Source organism: Panthera uncia (genome assembly GCF_023721935.1).
Source record: "Panthera uncia isolate 11264 chromosome A1 unlocalized genomic scaffold, Puncia_PCG_1.0 HiC_scaffold_17, whole genome shotgun sequence".
Classification (NCBI taxonomy): domain Eukaryota; kingdom Metazoa; phylum Chordata; class Mammalia; order Carnivora; family Felidae; genus Panthera; species Panthera uncia.
Genome location: NW_026057577.1, coordinates 131,610,524 through 131,631,214, shown reverse-complemented (window position 1 = coordinate 131,631,214; position 20,691 = coordinate 131,610,524). Strand labels below are relative to the sequence as shown.

Sequence of the window (20,691 nt, the reverse complement as noted above, 5' to 3'; positions counted from 1 at the left end):
TCGTGTCATGGTTTAAAAATCTGATACCTGCCTCCTCCTGCAGTAACATCTCTGTAACCTTCCTTACCGTGTTGTAGCTACATTAGCATTCTTCTTCCTTCTGGTTATGTCTGCTTTCTTCCCATCTCTGTCTTTGTTTCTGCTGTTTCCTCTGAATGGGAATGTATTTCCCTAGGATGTGTATGTGACTGGTTCTTTCTCATCATTAAGCCCTAAGTTCAGACGTTACCTCATTACCCTGATCATTCTATTTAATATAACTTCCCAGTCACCAGTTTTCTCATGCTAATTTATCACCATATTGATCATTCTCTGAAGTATCACATTTATTTTGTGTGTAATTCATTTTCTGTATCCCTGACTTTCAGACTCATACTGGAAAAAGAAGCTCCATGGTAGGCAAAGCCTTCTTTGTCTTGCTCAGTTATATATCTCCAGTGCTTACTATGTTGACTGACACAGTTGAAAATTATGGGTAAATATTTTCCTCAGTAAATATTGGTGAAATGTCAGCCAGTTAGGCCGAATGACAGATGAACAACTTAATTTCTCAGAAATAAGAATAAATTGCAACTTTATAAAATGGTATTATATTACTTAAACTTTTTAAAAATTATGTACTTATTGGGGCACCTGGGTGGCTCAGTTGGTTAGGCGTCCAGCTTCGGCTCAGGTCATGATCTCAGGGCTTGTGAGTTCAAGCCTGGTGATGGGCTCTGTGCTGACAGCTCAGAGCCTGGAGCCTGCTACAGATTCTGTGTCTCCCTCTCTCTGCCCCTTCCTTACTCATGCTCTGTCTCTCTGTCTCTCTCTCTCAAAAATAAACATTATTTTTTTTTTAAATATGTGCTTATTAGCTTAATGACTTTCTTATGCCAGACATTAGTGATAAGGTTTACCTCAGTTGACCCCATGATATTGACTTTGTGAGGAAGATGATACTGTCTTTATTTAATGTCTCAGGGAGTAGTTACAGAGAATTTAACTCATTTGTGGATATACTCCTATTAAGTTATGCCTCAGTTATGGACTGAACTTTGTCCTTTGATATAGAATGTTCACTAATAGAAAAACTCACAAGGCTTTCAAAATGCTATTTTGTGTCAATGTCATCATTAACTATAGTCACTGTTTAATTTTTGGGGAAGTCTTATGTGGTGGCAGGCTTATGGCTTTTCCACATTGTAAAAATATGACACATTATAAGGAAAACAAAATACATTTTTAAAATAATGAAATGTGAAATAGCCTTCATCTGTGTCTTTATTTTTATAAGAATCACTATTCAAGAAGCTATTATAGATGCTATCAAGCTCATACTTCATTTTGACATGTTAACATTATAAGTATTGATATAGAAATAAATATGTCATGAAAACAATAAGCCACATTCTAAAGAACTATACATTGAACCTATTTTCCTAAAAACAGAAGAAACTTATCATAAAATAGCCAGTTACTATTCAGGTTGAGAAGGGATCATATCCCTTACAAAATCGTTACCATTAAAACTTAAAAAAATACATTTTGAGCATTGATATTAACATTATTAACAGCAAAAATATCTAATTCTGTTAATTATTCAATTTTAAGTTAATTACTTAACAAATCTAAGTTAAACAATTTAAGAATTTTAAAATATAAATATAACTTTGTTTTGAGTCTAAAATTTTTATGATATCCATCATATTCTAGAAAAAATACTCTGCTCACCATTACACTCTGCATTATGCAGCGTTTCAAGTTCTCACTCTTCAAAGCCTCCTTCCTGCGTGGGGCCATGGCAGCCGCGATGCTGACCTGGACCCAAGGTTCCTTCAGTGGCTGCTGTCCCCTGTATGGCACCGTCACCCTGAATGGCTCCTCCCTGGCCTTATTGTAATCCTCGGCCCCATCCCTCTGCTACTTTGCGGCTGGGGTCTCTGGCCTCCTGCCCCCACCCCCCCTACTGTCTCCTGCTTCTGCTCTTCTGGGTCTACAGCAACTGCATCAAAGACTCCCTCAGAGGCCCCTTAGGACTCCGCATTGCACTGGCCATCCTAGCTATAGCCATCTTCCTGGCCTTAGTGCCTGTATCCTTCCATCTGGCACTCATTCTCTGCAAATCTGTCATATCCCTGAACATTACGATTAGCTACTCTGAAGCCCAGAACTTTCCACGGACGTCCCCTGAAACTGCTCTGCAGTTTTGCTCCAATCCACACAATGTTGATACCTCTTCTTAGGTGAATCTTGTATTGTGCGGTGCGTGGTTTTGGTGCTGCAGGTGGTGCACTGGAAGTCTGAAGCCACCCCTTACCAGCCTGTAGAGCGGGGGACCCTGAATGGAGCTCTGAGACAGATGCTTTCCTTGGGCTACTTCTTTCCCGTTCTTGAGAGTAACCAAAGAATGCTTCCTGCAGCCAAAGACTCTGCCCAAGTGCCTGCAATCCTCTTGCCCCCACATGGCCCTGTTTATTCTAGGCACCGTTTTCCCCTCCATGAGGGAAACATGATGATAGGCCCCTTCCACCTCTTCCTGTAGCTGTTTTTGTAAAAAATACTACATTACTTTCTTCAACAAACAAACAAAACATCCCCCAAAACATATTTGAGATTAAAATTACAAATAAATAATTACAAGAGAAATAAATGCAAAACATAAGCAGGCATGATGTTCTAAGGAAATAAATTTGCATGCAAGCTTGTGCCCGTGAACATGACGATAGAAATGTACATTTAAAATATTTATTTAAGGAATTTAAATATCGTTATAACACTGTGGTTCCCAAATGCATTAAAGTTACTTTTTACCAGCCCCCCCCCCCCCAAGCCTCAGTGAACTTAAAAGGTGCCCAGGGTATTCTAAATTTTCAAAGGAAATAGAGACATATGTCAAACATCTAAGCTAATATATTAAGTCATTCAGGTTTAACTGCTTATTAAATTAAATAAACCATGTCCTTAATACAAAACAGAGCCTGTTAAGTTTTGTGTTTCTTTTAATACTAAAGATGGTCTGAAAATCTTACCCACTAAAAGGCATGAACTTAAAATATTTAAGAAACTCTAACTTGCTTGTCATTAGAGATAGTTTCCAAATCTGTTAATATAGCATAAAATTATATAAGTAATAATATAGTCTCATTTTCAGGAATTCAAATAATATCAAAACATAAAAGAAGTAAAGCATGCCACCATGCTTTCCTTCACATTTCCCAATACATTCCTTTACAGAAAGTTAAGTACTGTGTATGTATTAGCCCATGACTCATTAACCAGCAACAAGCATTTATCTAAGGCTTAACAAGGCACTGTTGCTAGAAAAGAAAGCATATAAAATAGATACAGCAGCAGCTATTAAGAAGCCTATATTTTGGTTCATCAGGTGGAATTTTGATGTTTATCTTCCCATTCTTTTTCTTTAAATTTTTTTAAATGTTTATTTATTTTGAGAGAGAGCGAGCGAGAGAGAGCAGGGAAGGAGCAGAGAGAGAGGGAGACACAGAATCTGAAACAGGCTCCAGGCTCCGAGCTGTCAGGACAGAGTCCGATGTGGGGCACGAACTCACAAACCGTGAGATCATGACCTGGGCCAAAGTTGGACGACCAACCAACTGAGTCACCCAGGCATCCCTCTTTTTCTTTTTAAAACATTTGTGCAAGTGTATAGCTACAGGCATTTTTTTCCCATATAAATAGGATTTTTTTTCTCTTTAAGTGTCTCCTCTTTTCATTTCTTTTCTTTCTTTCTTCCTTCCTTCCTTCCTTCCTTCCTTCCTTCCTTTCTTCCTCCCCCCCCCCCCCCCGAGATAATCTCTTAATGTGAATAACACAGGCTGGGAGCGGGCTGCCTTGATTGGTTTTCAGGTTAACCATTCACTAGTTCTGCAACCTTAAGCAAGACCCAGAAAGATGTCTCAGTGACTTAGTTTTCTCATCTGTAAAAGAAGGGTTATAATTTTATCTACACTGCATAGTCATTGTGATGATGTAAGTGTAATACACTTGGGGTGGATATAATAATACTCCATATGGAGAAAGAACCCAATAAAATTAGCTGTGATAGTATTGTTACCAAGTACTTAACCCTATGCCTTTGTGAGTCTTCCTTGCCAGGGATATTTCCACATAAAGTTACTTATATGCAACTTTCTTTAACAACTTGGTAGTATTTCATAAAATAATGCCTCATTATTTTATTCTTTTTTAAAGTTGTTTGTGACTGCTGGGGAGGAATAATCTTATCCCCTCAAAGGTCCTTCTAGCTGGACTAAGAATCAAATTGACATGAGGCAGTTCAACACCAGAGAATCACATCCCATAGCATATTCACTGGGGAATCCACACAGACTTAGAAATTCCAAAGACAGGCAAAATGAGATATATATGTCTTCCTCAACTAAGGAGAAGGGGACAGGAGTCTGGGACTGCAGGGAAAGGAATGCAACTTCACAGGGAGATGAGAAGAGCAGGTGTTTGGCAGTTAGATGTTTGTCCTGCCATTACAGATGGGTCATTCAGAAAATATCTATCTCTGTTAATAACTCTTATTCTGGGACGCCCCCCCTTCCCAAATTCTGTACTTCTGTGTGGTTATGGGAGGGACAAAAATTTGTCTTGACACCCAGAATCCTTAAGCGTCTTCAGATCAAAATAACTCACATGTCACAGTGGCATATTCTGGGGAGAGGGAGTGCTGTCCTGAACCCCTTCATGACATTTGATAGAAAATCAATGATGGGGCGCCTGGGTGGCTCACTTGGTTAAGCATCCGACTTCACTCAGGTCATGATCTCACAGTCCATGAGTTCAAGCCCCGCGTCGGGGTCTGTGCGACAGCTCAGAGCCTGGAGCCTGCTTCAGATTCTGTGTCTCCCTCTCTCTCTGCCCCTCCCCTGCTCATGCTCTGTCTCTCTCTGTCTCAAAAATAAATAAAAACATTAAAAAAAATCAATGCAATGTTGAACATCTTCACAAATTTTTCTACAAATGTGCATGCGTTATTAGGACTAGTGCAATATGCCATGTAGGAATTTTGATAACCATGATGTACTTAATTCCAAATGAACATTTTAACAATTTCTATTCCTAGTGGCAAAATGTGAATGTTTGCTTGCTTTTCCTGCATCATTTTATTATTAAAGTTCCAGAGTTGTAGTATTTTTGTAGCCTTGTAGTTTTTTTTCCTTAAGGAATGGTTACAAATTTTAATTTGTAAAAGCTGTTTTAGAGACTTTCTATATCAACATATTCTTCCACCCTTTTTCATCTCCATTTCTGCTGCTTACCTCGCCTACTGCCCATCCATAAGGGTTTAGCTGATTTATTTAACACAAACATGTATTTCACAATTTCAAGAGCTCATATTGGCTTCATTTCTTATCTTTACTGGAGGCAGTTGTAATTTATTATTGGATAAAATTTGTACATTTATTTGTAAATTTGTAAAATTTCAATTTTATTCATGGTAAATTGAGTGGAAGATGATTTATAATCCTATTTTTCATTACAGAAAGTTGAGTGTTGTGGGGGTTAAGGAGAATTTTTGGGAAAATTGCTTTTAGTTCTCTTTCAGGAGAACCTTCTCAATCACAGAACAGATAATTTCTTAAATTTCTGCCACAGGGATCTTGAGAAAATCATCTGGAATATGATGTGAAAGGGTTAATATCTATTATGAAATCAGTTTAGTTAAGCACTTACTATTAGCCAAATCAGGATACAGACATGTAAATACAAAGTATAATTATGCATATTTGAAGCCCTTTATCATATTTCAAATCATTTTACCTTTTAGCGTAGGAACATCTGTATTATAAATTGTGACTTCTTTTTTATTTCCCCCTTTTCTTTTTGGGCTGTACAAATTATTGCAGTGAGAGTACTCACCAAATATTCTTTTTTTTCACTACATTTTTTTGTCTTCCTTGTACTTTGGCAAAGTCATATTTCTTATATTGGCCAGTGAGCTCTGAATGATAATGATGTAGCTCACTTGAAGAGGACATAGGGAAAAGGAAACATTTGGTTCTCCCTTTGTCTTTCCCTGTTGCAGCAAGTGAGGCATCCCACGTGGTCCAAATGTTGTTATGACAAGGTGGTAGAATCCTTGTCAGCCTGGATCCCAGGGTGCTTTGAGAACAGAGCCCCTGCTATAGACATCTTTACATTGCCTGTCACTATAGCATATCATTTTCTACCCTAATACATAGTCCACACTTTTAAAACATGAAACCTTAACTTTTTAGAGACAGGTTAAATTGTAAAGGTGGTTCTTCCTCGGAAAAGGTCAATTCCATTGTTAAATTATTCAGCATCCACATAGAATATTGGCTGTAGTGAGTGCTACCCGAGGAATTATGAATAACTTAATACAATACACATGTTTTGTTGGAGTTTCTTTTTAAGATAATAACACATTATATTTATGTAATTATATGATGAAACTCGAAAGTACCAAGTTTGGTTATCATCAAAAAATTTGTGGCTTTAAATTCTAAGTACTAATGTCTGCTGATGAGTGCATGCAGAATTTTATACTTGCCAAATCTGTAAATTGTAGCTTTATGTAAATAAGGGCTTGGACAATCTGCAGAATAAAAGAAATTTCCTTAAAAGCTGACTCTCGTCATTTTAAAGTGTAATAAAATCTTAATCAGAATCTCTGGATATAGTGTTCTAGTTGAATAAAATGCTTTCTTTCCTCAGAAAGCATAGTATATACAATGACATTTGATGTCTCTTTGTGGTTTTTTAACCATGGGAAAAGGAAGATTAGTTTAAGTCTATTTTGTTTATTCAGATCGACCACAATTTTTCAGTTATAGGTACAAGGATAGGGTCAAGGAAAGGATTGGTAAAACAATCACAATAAAATTGAGGTTGCGATCTTTGTGACCTTAGGTTGATGGAATTTAGCTGCATACTGTACATGTTTAAGCACAATTATAATCTATGCTACTATAAGAAATTAAGGAATACTAAAGTTGTGTGTTAGGCCTCTACAGAGAGACGATTCTATGAAATATCATAGTGTCAAAGCTAAGTTGTGAGCCTAAAAGACAGAATTTGTAGGAATATATTGAAAACTTGTCATAGAATGTGAGTTTATTATGAAATGATTTTAATTTTTTTTTGTTTTTACTATTTTGTTTTTTAATAAAGCCCTAAGGACAGGCCTTGTGGTAATGCTCCTTTGCACTACTGGTCTTAGAATATGCATAGGAAATGCTCCTGGAATGGCAATTAATGTATTTTTATATCTGTATTTTATTATGTATTTATCAGGTATTTATCATGTATTTTAATTATAGTATTATATAAACTCATATCCAAAGACATACCGTCTATTAGAACAACTGCATACCTGTTATATTTGCTTACATTATTTTATTGGCAACGTAGGTGACTTATACTTTCATATAAATGTTATTATTGGTAATAGATTATTAATCTAGTTCATTGAAAAGTTTGAACTGAGTAAATGTTTACAAAGGTTTATAAAATAAAAATAAATAAATAGCCTGTTAAGTTGACTCTTGTTGTTACAATGCCAGAATTAGATTCAATTATTGTAACCCTGTACAAGAGCACATAATCAAGCTGAGGAAAAGACACATTTTCTTTTTTTGTATTTATAAAGCTAGAAAACTTTAGGGTTTTTTTGGTTAGCTTTTAATTTTTTTAAATTTGCATGCAAATTAGTTAGCATATAGTGCAACAATGATTTTGGGAGTAGATTCCTGAACGCCCCTTATCCATTCAGCCCATCCCCCCTCCCACAACCCCTCCAGTAACCCTCAGTTTGTTCTCCGTATTTATGAGTTTCTTATATTTTGTCCCCCTCCCTGTTTTTATATTATTTTTGTTTCCCTTCCCTTATGTTCATCTGTTTTGTCTCTGGAAGTCCTCATATGAGTGAAGTCATATGATTTTTGTCTTTCAATGACTGACTAATTTCACTTAGCATAATACCCTCTAGTTCCATTCACGTGGTTGCACATGGCAAGATTTCATTCTTTTTGAGTGCTGAGTAATCCTCCATTGTGTGTGTGTGTTCATCGATGGACATTTGGGCTCTTTCCATACTTTGGCTATTGTTGATAGTGCTGCTATAAACATGGGAGTGCATGTGTCCCTTCAAAACAGCATACCTGTATCCCTTGTATAAATACTTAGTAGTGCAATTGCTGAGTTGTAGGGTAGTTCTATTTTTAGTTTTTTGAGGAAACTCCATTCTGGAAAACTTTAGGTTTTTTAGTATATCATTTGGGATTTCTAGAAATTTAAAAATACCTATACATTGCATTTTATTGATAAAAATAACAAACTCTTTTATTAGTTGTTTGGAACACTGAATTTTCCTTTTCTTATATACTAACTTACTCATCAATTTATATATATATATATATATATATATATATATATATGAGGAATATTTATCGGTCCTTTGGCAAAATATAGAACAGAAGTGACAGAAAATAATCTGTTTTTATTTTATTTCTTTTCTATGGAGAATATTTTAAGAATATTATGGTTGATAAACTATATGGATTATGTTAATCATAATTCCAGATCATAAAATATACATCAAAGTCACCTTCAAGGTGGGTCTGTTATAGTATTGATGGAAAAATGGCATCCAATATAATTAAAATATAAGTAGGCATCCATTATGAAAGAGGATATGGAACCATATTTGTATGTATTGAGCTACATGTAGCAGAAGATAGAATAAAATGCTCCCAGATGGAGATAGAACTTTCTTAGTCCCCCACATTCCCAATGAATGACAATCACCATCAATACCATAGGTGTGCAGTGGGGAAAAATTTATATCTTCCCTTTATCAGGTATCTCTGTAGCCTCCTGGCTGTCGGGGATATTCTGGCTTTGGGTCCACTTGTTCCCCAGGTAAAAGTAACTTGAACAAGACAATCCAGCACTCTTCTCATAAGATTGAATGACTCACAGGTCAATTTCCTTTTGTTTAATTCTCTCAGAGCTAAAACTTTAGTCCTATTCTAAACAACTTACTAGTGTAAAATAAAATAAAATACCAAATATATAATTTATATCAGTAATATGGTTATAATGTAATTTGATTAGAAGGCATTATTTGTGAGATTTGGCATGTTGCTACCTTTCTTATCTGTGTGTGTGTTTGTACACACACAAGCATGAATTCTGTCAGAGGTTTCTGAACATCCATGCATGTTAATTGCACATATATACTTGTGTTTCATTTAAATAGGATACTGTCCATATATAGAATAATTCACTTTTTCACTAATATCAAAACATGAAATCACTTTCACAAGTTTCAGATTACTAAATTTTGATTTAAAATAATTGTAGAATATCATATGCATAGTTTAAATACTATACATAATATAATATTTTACAGTTATAATGTTGAGAAGTGAAAACAATTGTGTCCTATTTGAAATTGAAGTAAAATCATCATTCACCCTCTTTTTTATAGTTACTTTAACAGTACCAAATCCAAAATGATAAGATATCTTGGAAATCAATCAGAAAATGACATAGAATTTGACCTTATAGAAAATGCTGTAGAATTCAACAGGAGTAAGATCATGAAAATCTAGAATATTTTTCCTATTATTTTTATAGAAATTGCCCATTTTCTTCCATCACATCATATATTTTGACTGGATTTGTATTGGAAAACCCTTATATTTTGACATTAAAAATTTAACCACAAGTATAATTTTTGTTAGATATTAAAATAACATAGAGCACCTGTCCAGTTATTTTTTTCATACGGTGGTGTAATATACTTACCAGTAGATAGCATAAAGAAAATTATTCTGTAGAAACTAAACCAAAATTAGGTTATTAAAGTTTTGTTTTCTGAAGAACAACTGCACCAGATAAACATTATAGAGAATACAAAGGCTTTATTTTCTTTCCTTATTTTAAGGTAGGTGTTACTTTATAGTTTTTCACTGATAATAGAATATGATAGGTTTTGGATATAGTGCTTGAAATACCAATACATGTCTAAAGAAATAAGGATAAAAGCATTATTATCATAGTCTTTCAAAAATAACAAAATTCACTGAACATTTTAAGGCTTCCTTAAACAAACATATGACATAACTGTACCTACCTGTCCATCAGTGGGGACCATGACCTGCTGCAATTTATCCAATTAGATACATTCCAGAGGTAATGGTGTTCTTGAATCATTTCATTAGCTTTCAAGCAGTACTCATGAGAAGAATAATATGGAATCAAGAAGAGCTGAAAAATGTCTCTTTTCTTCTTTCACCATTCATCTCTGTGGGCAGGCATCAATATCTATTACATTATCAGTGTGAATGCTTGCTACAGATACAGTAGGATGCCTGATTTCCATTTTTCCTCAACTTACCTCAGTTCCAAAGTTCATCATCTCCAGGGAAGTACGGTTACTTCCCACTGAGTACTCTTTCAGGCCCTCATCTGACTTGAATTTCTGCCATAAAAGCATAGTCATTATTCAGTGAATTAAGGCATGCCTGTGAGCAACCCATTCTCATTCTGGCCAGTAGATTTTCATTTTAAGGGGAAGACAAGCAATGCCTTTTGATTCTCACTCCATGAAATTTCTTCTCACCATGGGTGACTATGATTGAGTGGCCATTATACATCTCTGATCACATTTGTATTCATCTTACGTTATTTTGTCTTCTATAAAAAATAATCCAAATATAAGAGTATCTTTGAAATTCATACTTAAAATCAATTCAAATTATGTTCATTAAAGAGCCGTAACTTCATTGAAGCAAACCATATATTGTGGATATAGTAGTTGGCTATACTTCCTTCAATATGGTGAAAACCTCTGAACAAAATAATTGTGGAGGTAAAAGTTACTTTCCTTGATATTGAATTGTCAGAATAGTATATCACAGGTTTTAATGAAAATAGCAACAATTGCACAATTTTCTCATATTTGGTAATTTGCTTTCCAAATTATTTGTGATAATAAAATATTGTCAAATAATACAGTCATAATTGGCTCTTGCCAAATTACAAAAATTAAGGACAAGACTAATGACCTGGATTATTTTATTTTCTCTTTTTCTTGCACTGGTTACAATAAAACGAGATTGTTTTCAAAGAATTCTAATCCATCTTCTATTGTTCAACTGAAAGTTTAAGATCACTCTAAAACTACTAGAAAATATATGTTTCATGATTCTCCAAGTATTTAAAAAGCAACATATGTTAGATTCATTATTTTTTTAAATTTATAGTCATTCTATAAATGTTTTACTTATCTTTTAGGTAAACAAAAGAACAAGCTAAATATGCATAAGCATACTAATTAGGTCAAATAACCGGCACCTGATAAGTGAAGGTCTGCCTATATTGAAAGCAAGTAAGTGGTCCAGGCACATAATAGATGATTACTACATAATTAGTACATTTGAATTATTCGTATTGTACTTATTTCACACAAAGGACAACCATTAGATATATAACAATACTGTAAAGCCATGGCTGATTTTTTTTACGCGTGAACAGACTTTTGCATCCATATTTCTACTGGGAATTTATAAATTCCCAACTTGAATCCTTTTTTTTTTTTTTTTTTTTAGTTAGTATCCCTAATGAAAGGCTGATTATTTTTTATCTTTCTCTAAAGCAACATTGGCATTCTATCAGAGAATAAGATCAGAGAACTTGTTGAAGAGTGAATACTGGGTTCAGTGATAAAGGTGAGAGACCCCCCCCCAATCTTGCTATTTATAAGCATGGACAAGCGCATACTGCCATCTCTTAGAAACTACAGACAACACTACACACGTAACACATTTTGGAGGTATGCAAACATATGTGAAGATATTGCAGAGTTTGAGTGATTGTATTTCATGCTGTATACATTGGAGGGCCCTTCTTCTAGGTCTTTTCTCCCAGTGGTTTAGACTCTTACTGGCTGTATTCAATTCTGTTTTTCATTTTCCAGTCATAGCTTATTTGAATCTTCTCTGTCCAGATAAATCTTGATTGGATTCTAACTCTATCATGGGACTTAATCCACAGACCATTCAGTGCCCTTTACCATTCTACCTCTGAAATCTGACTATGTATACTATTTGTAGATCTGGGAGTGTTGCCTGGAAGACTCAAGTTGAGTCTCACCAGGAAGCTGAAGTAACGTCTATATTCTGAATCTAGAATACTTTCGAGAGTGTAATCTCTAATGACTGAACATGTATTTCTTTATACTCTCAGTAAACCTTCCAGTTCTTTTAGCTTTCTTATGCCTTTCATTAATTTAACTTTTATTTATTCATCAAAAAAAAATAGTTGCTAAACCCTCCATTGTGTCATGAAAATGTCTATAACACTATGCATACATTAATACAGTTATGGTGTAAATCTCCATGTTTTTTATAATTTGGAGTGGCACACAGATAACAGACACTAAGCATGAGTATCATGGCTTTTAGAAAATACATGCTCTCAGGGTGCCTTGGTGGCTCAGTCAGTTAAGCTTCTGATTCTTGATTTTGGATCAGGTCATGATCTCATGGTTCCTGAGATCAAGCCTTGTATTGGACTTTGCACTGATAGTGAGGACTTTGCATTGCTTGGGATTCTCTCTCCCTCTCTCTCTGCCCCTCCCTCTCCTTCTCTCTCTCTCTCTCTCAAAATAAATAAACAAAGACAAACAAGAAGATGTATGTTCTAATTTTCAAGTTTCCTTTACTATTTGGGTCAAAAAGAAAATGATTTTAACATTTGCAGAGGAAGTAAACCTAAGCTCACAGTTTGGATTTCTCACCACTGGAATTCCCTAGCTAGTGTAATGAGATACTCCTTCTCTTACTTTGGATCGCTGAATAATCTAAAATACTAGTGTGTACTCCTTATCCATTAACACATTTCTGTATTAATACTTAATTCAACAAACATCACATTTCTACTTCAGGCAAGGCACTATTTTAAGTCCTGGTGATAAAATGTGAATATAAAAGATCCCATAACCCTTGTCTTCATGGAGTTTAAAGCTCTTAAAAAGCTAAGTGAAACTTATTTTAAACCATATTTTTATTAAATAGACTGTATTAATTAGGTAAATTTCTCTGCAAACCTAATGAAAGAATTAGTGTTAGGGTTTCTGAGACTCTCTTGGAGGTCAGACTGAAACTGAACATTTGTCATCCCAATGAAATATTTTTTTCTAGATACAGAGTCTTTTTGTATGTAAAATGGTAATTTTCTCAGTAAACATATTTCTGAACAGACTTGCTGAATGTTAGATACCTGAGTTGATGGTTTCAAAATATTTATTCATGTGAATCTTTCTGCAAAATCACAACACAAAGGAAACCAGCATTTCTGCCTATTTAAGGAGCTGAAACAGTTCTTTAGAGTCATATAACAAGAATGAATCTTTACTGGAGAGGAAGTCTTGCATTCAAGCAGACTTTTGGGATAATGAGTTGGATGCCAGAATACACTGAGTAGCTTTAAAAGTCACCTGCAGCCATTTCACAGACTTTTATGCCTTTTAGATTTGCCTCAAATTTATTGTATTTTTATATTTTTGGCTTCTTTCTTCAACTAAAATAACAAAAATGCAGTTAACTGGTTATAAAGAAGTCTTTGAAATACTTTTAATTGACATTTTTGTAATGTCTAAAACATTCCTGTATGGTAAATTCGATACTTAAGAAAAAAGATGAAGTCCGTTTTTTTCTTTCTTCCCTAATATTCATTGTCCCATTATTTCCATTTAAAGCACCCTGTTAAAATTTACTAGGCATATGACCACCCAAAGTAAAGTACATTTCTCATCCTTCTTTGCCACAAGGTTTGTCCTTATGATAATCTCAGTCCCAAGGTGGTCTTCTAAACTATTGAAAAGTGCCTTTAAACTGAAAGGAATTCTTTCTCCATTCTAATGTACCTTCTGGAAGTTTGTAAAACACAATCAACACATTTAACTGAAATGTCTAAGTCTTTCAAACAAGATAGAAAATAGAGGGAGAATTGGTCCCTGGCGTTCAAAAAAAGTTCATGCTGACCCCAAGCTGCCCATACATATGTGAGAGAGAAACTTTGATCTTTTTAAATTCACTGTTATTTTATGTTTGCTGTCACCCTCAGCCTGACCTAATAACACTAATGTAGTCTCCATACTAGAAGTTACAGTGCATATTTATCACTCAATTCATATTAATGTGCTTGACCTTTGGAAGAAATAAAGTAAAAACTTATTATTATTGTTGTAAGTTGGGTTCCCCAGAAAAAACTTAGATGATGATTCTTGTGCAATGGGTTTGTAAAGAATTTGCTTCCAAAAAGAAAAAGAAAAAGAAAAAGAACAACTTATAGGATAGTGGGAGAAACAGGTCAAGAGAGAAAGATACGAATAACACATGTGACTTTAGGCAAGGTCCCAGTTTCAGTGTGGTCATGCAGCAGCAGAACACTGCGGTGTAATTTATCCTCAGAATTTGGCCCAACTCCATACAAGAGAGCTGGGCTTTTCTGCTCCAGCAGTAGTCAGTCGTTGGAGACTGAGAATGTGGACTAGACTCTCAGGTACTTCGGAACCTCTGTTCTTGTGAACAAATGATTCCCGGAGTTCAAGGGCGGTTGTAGGAAAGTCTAGGTGCCAGACTTCAGAAGTGAGTACATCAAAGCTTTAAAGATGGTTGTCCAGAAGTACTGAGAGACCTAGAGAAATATAGTGCTACAATTAACACTGAGGAACAGAGTCCAGAAATCGTTTCACTAAACATAGTTGCCATATTTTTTGGCTTTACTATAATCTAATTAAAAATTCAAATCCGCTCACAGAGAACAATACAAGTGAAAAGCAAAACCTAAAGAAAATTTTTAATTACAGAAGTGGGTCTCAACCCTTCATATTTTGAAAGGCTGAATTTGGCATTGTACTTAGATCAAAGAGGCAAGTACTCTAATTGAATGGTTGTAATAACAGCAAGATAAGTCAAGCATCTAAGCTATAATCCATCATTCTGCATTTTGACTTAATTTTTCCATTTGCCATTCTGACATTGCCCATTTCTTTCAGAAAAGTCAAAGGCAGCTATACAAATATAATTTTTTTAGTGTAAGGTATTTAATTAACAGAATTCTTTGACTTAGCAAAACTAAATGCATCCCTTTAGGTAACGAATTGCCCAAAATGTACCAAACAAATAGCAAACACATAAAGAGTTGTGAATAATCATACAATTTTAGAATGCAGGTAGTGACTACTAAATTCTGTAATAGAGTCTTAATGCATCTAAGACTATATCACCATGGGAAGTTACAAATGAAAAAAATCAGTCTAAAATGGTAGCATGGAGATAATATAATGTATACAAATACAAAATGTTTTTATTAAGTCTGAATCCTATACAAATCAATGTATAAAATTTTTGTAGGAAGAAATAAGACACTTTTACTCCCATTCTACATTTTTTTTTATTTCAAGAGGAAAAATTCTAAAATAAGGACTCTTAAGAACCTAGAATAAGTTGTTGTCTTATTGGTAAAAGATATTTTTTTGTTTATTTATTTTTGAGAGAGAGAGGAGGTGGAGGAGCAAAGAGAGAGGGAGACAGATGATCCCAAGCAGGCTCCTCGCTGTCAACGCAGAGCCCAATGTGAGGCTTGAACTCATGAATCATGAGATCATGACCTGAGCAGAAGTCAGACACTTAACTGACTTAGCCACCCAGGTGCCTCTAGCAACACAGATTTAGTATCTATTTCATCTAATATTTTATGAATCAATATTAAAATTAGCTATAATTGCATGATTTTATTTGTATTTACTGCCATTAAAGTTCTAGAAAATACTAAAATATCAGGGGATATAACAAAACCCACAATTAAAAATTATTTTCTACTTTATCTAAAACTAGTACTGAAAGAGCAAATATAATATTAGTATATTTTTCTTCTGAGTTTTGTTTCCAAACACATTTGAACTCAGCTTCTCAAAAAAGTTAACAAATAACAGATCTCCTGGAATGATTCATGTATTTGTCTACATTTTAAATGATAGATCTTCCTTAAATCAGATGGATGATTTTGATAGATCGTCCTTAAATCAGATGGATGATTATTGATTGAAGTCCTATTTCTCCATGAAAAGCATAAATCTGAAATAATGATGTTCATTGTACTTTAGAAGAGAAGTTGCGAAACAGAAGAAATCCACTTAATGTTTTAAAGATCTATAAAGAAAATTGAGATCATTTTAATCTTTATTAACTTTTTAATATTCCAAGTTATCTTTCATTTTGAAGTGTCAAGTGAAGTCAATATAAGAGTCAAATACAGTGCTATCCACCTGGGTAAGGCTTTACTCCTCTGAGTATTGGTTACCTTGTTTGTAAAAATAAAAAAATAAATAGGTAACCACTATATCAAGTGTTTTTGAAGGTTATATGAGATAATGAATATAATGACCTGTGAAAGAATGTAGAGTAAGTGGTAGAAGCCTTTAAAAAGTGCATAACAAATTCTAATATTTGGACATTTGCCTATTTTTGCTATTTATGGTTGGCTTAGGATTTAAATGTTTTATTCAAACAAGGCAAAAGCCAACAGTTCTCAAATGGCTTCTTTGTCTTATATTTGGAATTTTGCCAAATACACTTCAAAACCTTCTCTTCTTGATAATTGATATTTAAAATTTTACAACAAGGAATGAATTAATTAGTTGAAGGCAAATTAGGTCACCAAGGTCACAGAATTATTTCCCATCACTTTTTTAAAACTTCATATCTGGATGAGATTTTGATTCAACTCATGATTATAATGCAAAATATCAAGATTTAAAATAAACATATCTTTAATTCATTTCAAATTCTGTTGATCTCTGTTCTTTTATCAACAAAGTATGTTGAATTATCCAGTGAAAGGTAAAATGATAAAAATTGGAAAGTAAATAGTCTTGGGATAATAGCTCCAAGTTTTTGTTGAGCCTATTTTTCCTTTCAATTCAACTATATTCTAAGAGAGAAAAAAAATTGAGAGGAAGAATAGGAAAATATTCATAAGAAGTTCAAAGGGTCTATAGTGTCTTTGAGGTCTTTTTGTTGGAAAATCCCATTTTAAGCACCCATATTATAGACGACCTATCTTTATAAAAATAGTTTATAATATGCATTTTGATTTAAGAATATATTTTTCTGTGTGGCACAAATTCAATTTTTATTTGTAAATTCTTTCTTTTTTTTCTTTAGTGATATTCCATTTGTTCTAATATTACAAAACCTATGCTGTTTTTTTTTTTAAGTTGATAAAGTCTTTGGTGTTATATTTTCTTGAATAAAACTTCTCAGTATTTTTTATATGATATATTCGAAGAAAGTTTATTGTGTCCAGATTAGGTGTTTCTTACCTGTGAAAAACAGAATAAATCTATATGCATTATCCAAATATGTTTGCATGTTTTATCTATTCACCATAGGATTTTTTGTTATTTTAAATATTTCCAACCTTGCACCTCATATGGAGTTTAATATCATGTAATACATGTAATACCATGAGACAGTATAAAATCACTTTTTATTTTTTTTAGCTTTTTAATGTTTATTAGAGAGAGAGAGAGAGAGAGGGAATGAGCAGGTGAGGGGCAGAGAGAGATGGGGACAGAGGATCTAAAGCAGGCTCTGTGCTGACATCAATGAGCCCGATGTGGGGCTCAAACTCACGAACCATGAAATCATGATGTGAGCCAAAGTCAGACGCTCAACCAAATGAGCCACCCAGGTGACCGTGTAATCAGTTTGTTAGTTTTTATTTATTTTTATTTTTTACAGTCAATATTTTAAATCAACATGATTTGTTCTTTTTTTCAAAGCACATTTTAATTCATCTTGTATTTACATACGTCAAAGCTGAATTCATCAGACTTCATGCATATATTTTTAAATCACCCCTATTTAAAATGGTATTTAATAATTTAAATATCTAGCTGCTGTTTCAGATTATGCTTTTCTAATTCATAATATTTTTTGGGGTCGTTTATTTCTTACAAATGAGCCTAAGTTTTCCTGCTCAAAGCTCATTATTCCTGTAGTTCACCTGCCATGTTACCTCAGGGAATTTTCTCTATTTCAAATATATTCTCTACCCAATGTTACTTTTCACCGGAATGAGGATTTTCTGTGTTAACAGAAGCAGTGGCTTCCTGATTCTAACTGTTCTATAAAGCTAAGCAAATCCCTGATTTTGTTGTAACTGGACTTATAGCTTCTGTTGTCTGAGGACTTGATCATTACACCTCTGTGAACATACAGATGATTCTGAATGGGATGTTACAGAAAATTTGGTTTATCACCATGAAAATGTGACTTTAAGGACTAATGTCTGGTTTAAGGATATCATAGTCCAAACAAACCCGTTCATGACTGTTGTGTACATGCTGATACAGTAGCATTAGTTCAGGGACATTTACTTCCAGCTGACTTTGCAATTTTGACAAGTTCTAAATTTTCAAATAAAACAAAGAAGGTGGTAGGAATGGGCCTGTTTCCAGACTCAAACTGTGAATGATTTTTAAACACTCTAGACTACTTAAACTTGTAATGAATACTGGGTTTATGTGAGCAGGGAAAATGTAGAGAGAGAGATCTTAAGGCGACCCCTCTCCATCCATAGTACTAACACGTGCACTGCAAATCCTGTGCCTGGTGTCATGGCAGACAAAGTAAAAAGTCAGCTTTCCTTCGCAGAGTTTATAGAGAAATAGGCAAGCAATTACAAGATAGTGAAAATAAATGGCTTAGATTGGAGAAGGATAGTGTCCTAACTCCAGTAGAAGTTATGGTTCTGAATTCAGAATTAGCAGAGTGGGTTATTAAAAAATCAACTTGTTACCTATATACATAGGTAGCACACACCTATTTTCATTGCATTGTGTGGGGCTGTTCTGGCCATCACCATGTACTGGGCCACGGGAAAAGGTGAGCTCTATCACTTGAATTTTTCTCTAATGGAGGAGCCAACTACCATTTAGATGAAAAAAAAAAAAAAAAAAGCTGGCTTGGGTATGTTTGGTGGTTTCCCCAAAGTAGCTGGCTCATTATCTAGCCATAGCATTTAAACATTATTTTTCACATGTTTCAGTGGCTCAAATAACTCCTGCCTCAAACTGAAAGGGTTGTTGGCTAAGGTGTACAGTTGAAAAAGACAGCTAGGAAATGCCTGTTAGATTCACACATTAATTGAAAGAAGGGCTGACCAGCTATCCAATAACCGTTAATATGTGACCATGAATTAGTTTCCACCTTAATATAATGAATAACACACCTTGGAAAGGAAAGTGTATGCACACTGTCGGCTAAAGCAGTATTTTGTGAGGAAATAATGGGGGAAGGGAAATGGAAAAAAAGGTTGAGAGGGTAGGGAAGTGGTAAGGGGACACCGGGACCCTAAAATGAGAGTGTCAAAGAGGGGGAAATAAAGAATCAACATTTGGGGAGTAACTGCTGTAAACAAACTTCATCTGGTCCTTTTTGAAGCTAGTACATGATTTACTGTAAATGTAGGTGAGGTGAAAAGAAATGAATAGATCAGAAATTACAGTTTTATGTTTATCTAAAATAACATTGATTATTTGTGGAAATGACAAAAATGGCTTTAATATATTATTTGCAGTAAATGAAAAAGAATGTCTTCTGCTAGGAATCTTGAGGCGTATTGTGTCATTCCAGAGTAATGCAGTTGATAAGATTGCTTATGGTCTCTCCTGAAGTACATCTGCATCATGAATGGTGAAAGCTGTCACCTTACTTTAAAATAAAAAAGCTACAAGGGTGCCTAGGTGGCTCAGTCAGTTAAGCATCCGACTTCAGCTCGGGTCTTGATCTCATGGCTTTTGAGTTTGAGCCCTGCATCAGGCTCTGTGCTAACAGCTCAGAGCCAGGAGCCTGCTTCATATTCTGTGTGTCTTCCTCTCTCTGCCCCTCCCATGCTCATGTTCTGTCTCTCTCTGTCTGTCAATAATAAATATTTAAAAAAATTAGAAATAAAATAAAAATAAAATAGAAAAGCTACAAAAGAAAAAAATGAATACATTTATTTAAAATCCAGATTCTTCTTTGCCACTGGAATATGTATACTGATATTTACAGCCTGAATCATTCTGCATGTATTTCTTGAAATGTTAAATTAATAAACACTATATCTCTGTGTGTATGTATATGTATGTATGTATGTATGTGTGTGTATGTATATATCACAGAATCATCTTCCAGAGCTCATGAATTTTCTCTAAAGAGTTGATCTGAAAGGACGTTTTTCCCCACAGTGAGAGCCAATCCCAATTTATGTCAAACACTCAGCTGAAACATGGATGTGCAGGAAGGGTAAGGGACATGGTGACTGTTCTCTATAGTCCTCCAGCATCAAGACAGATCACTTGAATTTTACCAAGTTGGCTTACTACAAAAGCAGCTTCACAGAATACGGTGTTTTTTGCCCTTAATTCTTGTAGATGATTGATGTAAAATGAATTTTAAAAATTTTGCATTTAAATATGTTCTCAAACACTCCCAGTTATATTTGCCATATATAATTTTGATTCCATTTCATCATTTGTAAATATGTGACTAGTAACAATGGCTTTGTACCAATTAAATGAAAGATAGCATATAAAGGCCTTAGAAAAAGAGGAATGTGTTAAGCATTCAGTATACTTTAACCATTATTAATATC

The 20,691-nt window shown here is 34.4% G+C and overlaps 1 pseudogene; it reads left to right on the top strand.

The window, feature by feature from the left end:
- Nucleotides 1-2,376, top strand: part of LOC125935304 (transmembrane protein 179B-like) — a 45,363-nt pseudogene extending 42,987 nt beyond the window's left edge.
- The last annotated feature ends 18,315 nt before the right edge of the window (nt 2,377-20,691 follow it).